Source organism: Suricata suricatta, chromosome 14, assembly GCF_006229205.1.
Source record: "Suricata suricatta isolate VVHF042 chromosome 14, meerkat_22Aug2017_6uvM2_HiC, whole genome shotgun sequence".
NCBI lineage: Eukaryota > Metazoa > Chordata > Mammalia > Carnivora > Herpestidae > Suricata > Suricata suricatta.
The window spans coordinates 38,415,885-38,426,824 of NC_043713.1; the positions used below are offsets into that span (position 1 = coordinate 38,415,885).

Below are 10,940 nucleotides of genomic sequence, written 5' to 3' on the forward strand. Positions count from 1 at the left end.
AACTACATAATAATTGGCCATTTGAACTTTATATTAGTATTCCTCCTATATAGTTTACCATAGATTTTCACTTCCATTCAGCTATTTTTATAACCACCTGCTAGGCAGTGGGGCAAATTTTATTATTCTCATGAATAGAAAATAATAATAATACACAGCTAATACGCAGTAGATTTTGAGACCTGTTATTCCCATTAAATCTTACTGCTGTCCTTATATTAATTTAATAATTTAACAATAAACTTAAATAAATTTTTATATATAATCCATGGATGAAAATAGAATGTGAAAGTGTAGCTAACAACATGCAAAATTGGGTAGGGGAGTGTTTGACCTACCCCAAATCAAAACAATTTCCAATCTTAAAACTTTCAGTAAACATGAATTATCACATTAGCAGTAAAAGGAAGAAAAGGATCAAATAATAATCTAAATAGATTTGTGAAATTTTAAAGCCATTCATGATAACCAGCAAACTTGAAATAGAAAATAGCTTGTTTAACATGAGAAAAATGGCTTTAAAAACTGCAGTTATTTGAAAACATTATTTATACATTGCAAATCTAATGGACTCTACAGACAAATGCTAAAATTAACCCATGAATTTGGAGGAGTCAGTGGATAGAAAATAAATAAAAAATTATTGTATGTTCATACACTAGCCATAAATAACTAGTAACTAAAATCTTAAAATGAATACTATTCATAATTGAATAATGATCAAATGCCTAGGTATATATCTACCAAAAGTAGTATAAGTATTCTCCACAGAAAACTACAAAACATTCCTGAGAAAAATCAAGTTTTTATTTGATTTGATATATTTATTTTAAATAAGTGGAATGATCTACTAAGTTTATGAATTAGATATTTCAAATTTTAAAGAATGTGAATTCTTCCCATTTTAAGTTACACATGTAATGGAATCAAAATTAAAAACTCAATTTTTGTAAATTGATACATGAATATTCTGAAATATGTAATATAGTAAAGATGAACTTGAAAAAGGACAAAGTTAAAGGCTTACACTACCAGGTATCCAGATTTACTATTTGGCCACCGTATAAGAAAGTGTGCTATTGGTGCAAAGGTAAGAGAACAAGATGGTAGAATACAGGTTCCAGAAACAGACCCAGAATGTAAACATGGACTCTAGATTTATAAGAAGATACCACCAAAATAGGATGAGAATGTATTAGAAAATAATTGGTGCTAACTCAAAAAATGATAATCAGTGATTGGATATCTATACTAAAAAAATAATCTTGAACTTCTCTTTCACAACATATATAGAAATGAAGTCCACTATATTACAGATATAATTGTGAACGGTATATAAAGCTTTTAGAGAAGAACTAATGAGAATATTCTGGACTTGCCAGAGATGTTTTACATAAGATGCAAGTACCAACCATGAAAGAGTTCATAAACTGTACTCTTTTAAAATTAAGAACTTCCATTGATTAGGACCCCATTAAAGAATGAAAAAATAAGCCGCAGGTTAGGAAAAAATACTTAGGATACACAGATCCAGGAAAGTTCTGTCATCTATAATGAATGAGGACCCCTAACAAAGCAATAAAGGCAGTCAGTGTAATTAAGAAAACAGTGGCAAAGGACTTGAAAAATCCACTTCCCAAAAAGGGCTATACAAATGGGCAACAAACATATGAAAAGGCAGTCAATACAATAATCATAGAAATGCAAATTAAAGCTACCAGGACTTGTCTCTAAATACTTATTTAAATGGCTAAAATTTAAAAATATGTAAGAATGTAGAGTAACAGGAATTCTCAAGTACCTCAGTTGGGAAGGTAAATTGGTATTGCCACTTAAAAAATGTTGGTACTATCAACTAGAGTTGATATATATAAAGGATATCTACTGATTGCAAAACTTTTGCATTTTTAATCAAATAGAATTATGGTGAGTATTGAATGTGTATTCCAGGTTTAAGCACCTACAATAATATTTCTTTAAACATATTTTGCCATTCAGATGTTTTAGCAATTTTGACTAGTTTATTCTCCTTGTATTATGTACATAGATGCAAAGCTGTATAATTATCTCAGAAATCCAGCAATGTTTATATTTGTAATAATTGGTTAATATATCTGAAAGTTTAAAAACATATTCATCCAGCAATTTCTTAGCCTATCAGAAGTTACAGTGATTGGTGTCTTCTCTGTGGCCAGACCTGAATCTTAATTTGTAGTGACTGCCTCTCATGTGGGAAGAGGAGGCAAGCGTCCCGGCTGCCAGTGTGATGAAGAAAACGTTACTGTGCTATTTCCACACCAACTGACAGCTCAGAAGTAATTGTGCAGAAATAGAACCAGAACAGCTTTAAGAAGGAAAAAAAATAACTTGGTAACAGGCAGAGATGTCTTTTTTTATTTGCTGTGTTTTGTTTTGTTTTGTTTTTGGTAATTTATCTCACACAAATAATGTCTCTAAAGAAGGGCTTTTTATTATTATTATCATTATTATTGTAAGTTGAATTCCTAGTAATTCAAACAGGATTTTTCAAAGCGAACATTTTCTCAAAATCACTTGCATGATCAGCTATCAGCAGATGAGTTAATCATTTAAAAGTTATTAACTAGGCAAGTTTTGTATGTAAGAGAATAGGACATTCATAATGTACTTAAGTTTATACTTAATCATTATGGAGAAGCATAGAACTATCAAATTTTTTCACTATTTTAATAATAGACCTTTAAAATATAATCAATAAATGGTCAAGTGAGTGAATAAATGCATTCCAAAATAGAGATGATGGTTTAATCCGTCTGGTTCAGTTAACATATGCAGACATTCAGTTGGGAGCTGATGGCATGTCCTGTCTCACATTAGAATTGAGTTTTCAGCAGAGATTGACATGCTATCAGTTACTTCACATACTGACAGAAAACAAATGTTTTATACAAAATAAATGAATTATTTAATAGTTTGAAAAATTCATTTATTAATGAACTTATTGAAAAGATGCTCCAATGCTTGATTTTCCATCATTAAACAGTTAGTTTCTATGCAACATATCATTAACTTTTGTAAGTCTGGTACATAACACAAAACCTGAGTCACCATGGTAGTTTTATATTGCTGCCATAATAAATTAGTGTGAACTTAGAAAATAACACTAAGTTCTTATCTCACACCTCTCTCTGTACGTTAGAAGTCCTAAATGAGTCTCACTGGGTTAAAATCAAGGTATTGGCAAGGATGTGTTCTCGGAGGCTCCAGGGAAGGATCTGTTTCAGATTGTGGGCAGAATTCAGTTTCTTGTGGTTCTGGTAACTGGGTCCCTGTTTTCTCTCTGGCTGTGGGAGTGGGCCATTTCTACCTTCCAGAGGCTACATGCATTCCTTGATGTGTAGCCTCCTTCCATCTTCCAATGGGGAAAAGGAGAGGATGGGTGTCAAGTCTTGCTCTCACTTTAAATTTGTCCTGTGTCTTCCTTCACATCCTCTGAACTTCAGTCAGGAAAGATGCTCCAGTTTTAAAAATTTATGAGATTAGATTGTTTTACCCAGATAATCCAGAATCATTTCCTCAGGTCAAGTTCTGTGTTGTTAAATCATATCTGCAAAGTCTCCTTTGCCATGAAGGGTAGCATATTCATTGTTTCCCAGGATGATAGCTCTAATAGTAATCCATCACTTCAGAGAGGCTGACTTGATCACAGATGCCTGGAAGAATGGATGGCCTTCACAGACTTCTGATAGCTTCTGTGAATGTCATTTTATTCAAATTCAAACAAATGGTTTCTTCATCTGGGGGACTCCAGGTTTTAGCACCTAGCTAAGCAGAAACAGACAGATTTCCACATGAGGACTCTCCTTAGGCTAATGATTGCTCTGAGATCAAAGAAAGGTAAAAACTAGTTGCCACTGAAGATATGTTAAGTGAATGTAGTATTTCATTCCAGGAGGCTTGCCCTTTCTCCCTCCCTTTCCTTCCTTCCTTTCTTCCTTCCTTCCTTCCTTCCTTCCTTCCTTCCTTCCTTCCTTCCTTCCTTCCTTCCTTCCTTCCTTTTTTCCTTCCTTCCTTCCTTCTTTCCTTCCGTCCTTCCTTCCTTTCTCCTTTCTTTCTTACTTTCCTTCTTTCTTTCTTTGGGGAAAAATGGAAAGAAAGCGACATTTATGATGGAGGAAAGTTGGTTTGACTTTGGCAAACGTATAGGGGTAGGGATGGCACTTGGGACCCAGGACAGAGAAAAGATGAACGTTATGAAACTGAGTGCCATTGCCTTTCTTCATCTGAAGAGAGAGCAGCATATAAAGTGTTATTTCAGTTTAAAACATACAGTACTTCTCTATAATTAAGTCATTGAAATCCATGGGAAATTTATTATTGCCTTGTTAAAAAAAATCTTTGGGTTAAGTAATTTAAATGCTGCTTTGTAGTTTTTTACTACTTTAAGTTTCCTTTTAAAGTGCTCATTTCTGTCTGCAACCATGAAGATCCTCTGTAATTTTTAAAAATCAACTTATAGTTATTTCTTGTGAAACTGCCTTACTATTTTTTTTATTTTAATCTCCCGAGTTGTGAGAACACAGCTTAACAAAGTGTATAAAGGCAGCAAAGCAGGTAGTTTAGATTTCTGTTAGCCTTCCAAGGAAAACCTACAAGTAAACTGGAATATAACACAGAGAGATTATACACTAAAATGCTTCTGCAAACTGGGATTTAAAGAACTGGAAACCTTATTATTTTTCTCAGTCAAAATGTAAATGGATACATTTTTATGTTTTTATGTTGTAAAAATGAATTGTGAAATGTTTCTCTACAGAATGAAAAAAACCCCTAAAATGCCATTCAACTATAATACCCTGAAAGTCCACTTATTTAAGAACATTTGGCACAATTAGATATTTTCATGAAAGTAAAAATTATTAAATTTCAGCCCACCCATTGCCTCTGTTTTATGTCAGTAAGGTATAAGTATTATGTAGCTTCATTCACCTGTTCATTCAGTAATGTTTACTGAGAGACTACTATGCATGGGGAAAAAATTAATAAGGCACAAAAAGTTCACAGAGGTGAGGAAATTAATACAGAGATTAACTATAATAAATAATGGTGATTTCAGTGACAGATACATACATAGTACAGTATTATAGGACTGACTGTCCATTACCCAGTACCAGTTTTCTTAGAAAAGTAAAAATGCTAATCTTTATGTGTTTCATTATGTATCAGTCCATACATACAGTATTTACTATCAGTGAATTAGGAATTACTTCAGAATAACATTATAAACTTGCTTTTGTGACATGCATCCCTCCTAAGAAGATTTCATCTTGTCCTACATTTTTTTTTCATTCTCTGGCTTTCTTCATATCTTCATTTTTATAATATTTACTTTTGAGAGAGAAAGAGAGAGAGAGAGTACAGGAGGGGCAGAGAGATGGGAGGACAGAGGATCTAAAGCAGGCTCTGTGCTGACAGCAGAGAGCCCAGCATGGGGATCGAACACATGAACTAAGAGATTATGACCCGGGCTGAAGTCAGACACTTAACCGACTGAGCCATCCAGGCACCCCTTTCTAAATAGCTTTAAACATAATAAACATATAATCTCTGTATAAGAATATTTTGTCCTATACAATAAAACCTTGGTTTGTGAACATTATTCATTCCAGAAACATGCTTGTAATCCAAAGCACTTGTATATCAAAGTGAATTTCCCTATAAGAAATAATGGAAACTCTGATGATTTATTCCACAGCCCAATAATATTCATATAAAAATTACAATAATGTAATATAATAAAATAATAAAGAAAATACAAAATATAAATTTTAAAAATTGAGAACTTTTATGGCTAGTGTGGGAGCCATAAAAGAGAGAGAGGAAGATTATTGTGTAGAATGACTTTCACTATTTTTTTTAATTTTTTTAAATGTTATTTACTTTTGATACAGAGAGAGACAGAGCATGAGAGGGGGAGGGGCAGAGAGAGAAGGAGACACAGAACCGGAAGCAGGCTCCAGGCTCTGAGCTAGCTGTCAGCACAGAGCCTGATGCAGGTCTCGAATCCACGAACGTGAGATCTGACCCAAGCTGAAGTCGGAGGCTTAACCGACTGAGCCACCCAGGCGCCCCAGACTTTCACTGTTACTAACAGAGTCACTGCTATCTATTGGCTCAATGGAATCTTTTTCTTTTCATTCAACTTTAATAAGGAATCTATCCAATGACACATGATTTTGCTTCCTTTTGAGGATTTTGCAGAAATGTGACCTTGGGTTGTCTTGAACAGATTCATCACTCACACTGCTACATCCTTATTTGGGTGGTGCTTTTCTACAAAATTTTGCACTGTTTCCCACATTTTACACATCTCCCTAATCTCATTTGATGTTTTTTTAAAATTTTTATTTTTGATACAGAGAGAGACAGATCATGAGCAGGGGAGGGGCAGAGAGAGAAGGAGACACAGAACCGGAAGCAGGCTCCAGGCTCTGAGCTGTCAGCACAGAGCCTGATGCGGGGCTCGAACCCACGAAAGTGAGATCTGACCTGAGCCAAAGTCGGAGGCTTAACCGACTGAGCCACCCAGGTGCCCCACATCTCCCTAATCTCATTTGAAATGAAGAATTCCTCTTCCTTTTTCTCCTCCTTCTCCTCTGCAGATGAGATGCATACATAAAAGCAATGGACTTGGCATTTATAACGAACAAAGTATGAACAAGGAATGCGAGTGGCCACTCACATTCCTTGTTCATACTTCTTGATGATTTCCTTTTTAACTTTCACCATAATCATCTCCTTTCTCTTACCGTGTTTCTTTGCAACCTTTTCCTACATGGGAGCCATTGTATATGCTCACACAGATGGTCACTTTAGTACAGTATTAATAATATAACTTGTCATCTACTGTGTTTAATGTAACTGGCAATAAGGCAGCAGAGGAAAGGGTCTATATCTGCAGGCAGCCTGACCTAGAATGAAGCAAAGTTTCATGGAAAAGTCATTTTTTGAAATGACAAAAAATACACTAGTGCCAGTTGTGGGCACTTTCCAATGTTCTGAAAAGTTACTGATTTCTGCCACACGCTGCAGCCTGAGACTGAGCATCTGAGTATGGGAGACAATCACCCACAATCCTACAACGAGAGACATGGAGAGAAGAGAGAGAAACCATTGGCCTAGTTGTGATCATGTGATGTTCAGCATCACATACCACTCATATTGCAAGACATCACTCGTTTATCAAGTTAAAATTTATTAGAAATGTTTGCTCATCTTGCAGAACACTTGCAGAACAATCCAAGCTTTTACTGTACTCTACTCGTTTCGGCAAACTTATATTAGCACTCTTGTGCCTTCCTAGTAGGCTGACATGGCATATTGATTCAGAAACATAAACTGTCTCTAATCAACCTGACAGATAGACCAAACATCACCACTATCAAATTAATGTCTAGCCAACATCAAAAAGAAGGCAGCCATCAAATGAACTGCACAATATACATCTCTTCCTTCTTTCATGGTGTTAGATTTCCATGAAGTGACCTACATTGTTGGGGAAAATATATGGACCACTCATTATTTCCCAAATGTGTTTCCTTCTTCAAGATACTTTTCTGTTTCTATTCCATAATGTAGAAAAAGGTGACTTGGAAAGAATAGGTTGGGAAATAATGGGAAGGGAAGTTAGTATCATCAGGAGAAGCATGATAATAAGGGGAGGTCAGTTGAATAGATTCTTGCTTGACAAACATAACAAGGACGAAGAAAAGAGAAAAGAGGGGGGAAAAAGAAATAAGTTGAAGAAGAGCAAAGATGAGATTTACTGTTGATTGGGTAAAAAATTATAATGACAGATTTCATTATGTTCTCATTTGCCCTGACCATGACTTGTTGATACACAGAATAAATCTTAGGGTCATGGCCATGGGGGACCTCATGTTATAGAAATGTACTTCTACAGTTGTTTGACATTTGACTTATTTCAAGGGTTTTCATTAAAACCCTGGAAAAATGTGTAAGATCTAGGAACCCATCCATTTAATCGCTTTACAAGAGAACAAGTCATTGATTACTATATGGAACCTATATATCTTCCCATTTTAATATAGTTTGCCTCCTCATACTTTTAATTCCTAGTTATTGTTTCTTTCCAGCTCTCATTGATACTTTTCCTAATGTGCTGAATTATGCAATATTTATCATTCTGTTTCTCTCTTGTCTACTCAATACTATGTTTTAAAATCATTCTGTGTTGCTATAATATATAGCTAGTACACTTCTCCTAATCACTTTATAGTCTTTCATGGTAGGTGACTACCACATTTTACTTAGCCATTCTGCAAATGAATGGACATCTGTGTCACCTGCAAAATTAAACTTTACCTTAGCAACATAAAGTTAATTATGGACCCCCAGATCAGAAACCACAGTAGAAAAATGAACAACCTCTAGCTTCCTATAATTCACCACATTTAATTGAAGAAGGTATGGAGTGGATACATTCGAGCATTATTTATGGTATCTTAACAGCTCTGACAACTCTGCAAAGTTATTGTGTCCATTTTGAGAGCACTTTATTTTTTTTTCAACTTTTGCAATTCTCATTTATTTTTGGTTCTTGGGGCAATGTCATCTTTTCAATATGAAAAAAAGCAAGTTCAACACAAAATAGAAATTTGAAGTGTAGAACAGGACAAAACCAAGGGCAAGTGGACAAAGGGAATAGCAAAAAGAAGAGATGAGATGTTGCTAAAAGATGGAGGGTTCTCCTTGTGCCTTCTCTGGAGGAATGACTCAAATATTTAGTTGGCAGTACACAACTTCTACATGGCAAGGCTGGGTTTTAAGGAAAAGTGGGGATGGAGAAGGCCTTCCTGGAGGCCTTATGTAAAGCTAATTCCTTTTTCCCCTTTTGGTTTCCTTCTCCAACCATGGGAAAAGGAATCCAACATGTGAAAGTTATGTAGAAGAGGGAAGGATCCCACTCAACAGTGGGCAGACTGCTACAAAGGAAACAGGACAGAGCTTGGAAGGAGACTATAAGAATAGAGATAATACTTTTAACACCTTCCCTGAAGCTGAGAGAACAGGGAAATTCCTGGAAATCAGGACTTCAATAGCCTGTACAGCTTTCTCCCAAATTGCTCTGGAATAGAAAACCCTACCCCTTCCTTATGGGTACCTCTACCTGCTATGAGGTAGGTTGGTTTCCTTTCTCTTGGCCTACCCCCTGGGCTTAGGATGGTGGCCATCTACTGGGTCAGCACATGGTTGTAAATGGGATCTGATGAAACCCAGCTTCTTGGAGAATTATTTTAAACAAAGGGTAATATCAGCTGGACAGATGAAAGAAGTAGACACCTAAAGGGAATACCGGGTTACCCAGAATGGTAGAAGTCTAGGTTTTCCCAAAGTGGAAGAGAGGAGACATTCAACAAACAACAAATATTTATTGAGTGCCTATTATGTGCCAGGCACTGTTCTAGGAACCCTTCTCCAAAAAAGGGAAAAAAAAAAGGCAGAAAATGCAAATTCTGAGAGAGAGGACAGGGGCAGTTGAGAAGAAGGTTGAGGGAACAGAGAAGGCTGAGGTGATGGTGCTCTGCCTTAGGCCTCCTCTTCAGCCTCTTCGCCAAAATCTTCCTCTTCTTCTGCGGTGGCATCCTGGTACTGTTGGTACTCGGAGACAAGGTCGTTCATGTTGCTCTCAGCTTCAGTGAACTCCATCTCCTCCATGCCCTCACCTGAATACCAGTGGAGGAAGGCTTTGCGCCGGAACATGGCTGTGAATTGCTCTGAGATGCGTTTGAAGAGCTCCTGGATGGCCGTGCTATTTCCGATGAAGGTGACTGCCATCTTGAGGCCACAGGGTGGGATGTCACAGACAGCCTTCTTGACATTGTTGAGGATCCATTCCACAAAGTAGCTGCTATTCTTGTTTTGCACATTGAGCATCTGTTCATCTACCTCCTTCATGGACATCCGCCCGCGGAACACAGCAGCCACAGTGAGGTAACGGCCATGGCGGGGGTCACAGGCGGCCATCATGTTCTTGGCATCGAAGACCTGCTGGGTGAGTTCAGGCACAGTAAGGGCCCGATACTGCTGGCTTCCACGGCTGGTCAGAGGTGCAAAGCCAGGCATGAAGAAGTGGAGACGTGGGTAGGGCACCATGTTAACTGCCAGCTTGCGGAGGTCTGCATTGAGCTGACCAGGGAAGCGGAGGCAGGTGGTGAGCCGCTCATGGTGGCTGAGACAAGGTGGTTCAGGTCCCCATAGGTTGGTGTGGTCAGCTTGAGAGTGCGGAAGCAGATGTCATAAAGGGCCTCGTTGTCAATGCAATAGGTCTCTTCAGTGTTCTCTACCAACTGATGGATGGAGAGGGTGGCATTGTAGAGCTCAGCCACAGTGTCAGACACTTTGGGTGGAGGTACCACACTGAAGGTGTTCATGATGCGGTCGGGATACTCTTCTCGGATCTTGCTGATGAGCAAGGTGCCCATTCCAGAGCCTGTGCCCCCACCCAGTGAGTGGGTCAGCTGGAAGCCCTGCAGGCAGTCACAGCTTTGAGAGCACTTTAAAAGCTCACAAGCATCTCATTATTTTAAAGGACTTGGAGACATTTTTGAATTATTAATGGGCTATGTCTCCTTAGTATGTGCCTCTATTAGAAAAATATAAAGAAAGTGCTTTTCAGCATCTTTCTCTTTGTGCATGTATCTGTATAGCCAAAATGGATCTTGAATGAGAGATCTAAATTGAACCCCAATGTTCATAGCAGCAATGCCAACAATAGCCAAAACATGGAAAAAGCCTAAATGCCCATCACCTGATGAGTGGATCAAGAAGATGTGGTATATATACACAATGGAGTACTACATGGCAATGAGAAAGAATGAAATATAGCCGTTTGTAGGAAAGTGGATGGACCTTGAGGGTGTCATGCTAAGCGAAATAAG

The 10,940-nt window shown here is 37.4% G+C and overlaps 1 pseudogene; it reads right to left on the reverse strand.

The window, feature by feature from the left end:
- Window positions 1-9,541: 9,541 nt before the first annotated feature.
- LOC115277620 lies at window positions 9,542-10,565 on the reverse strand (annotated as a pseudogene).
- Window positions 10,566-10,940: the final 375 nt, after the last annotated feature.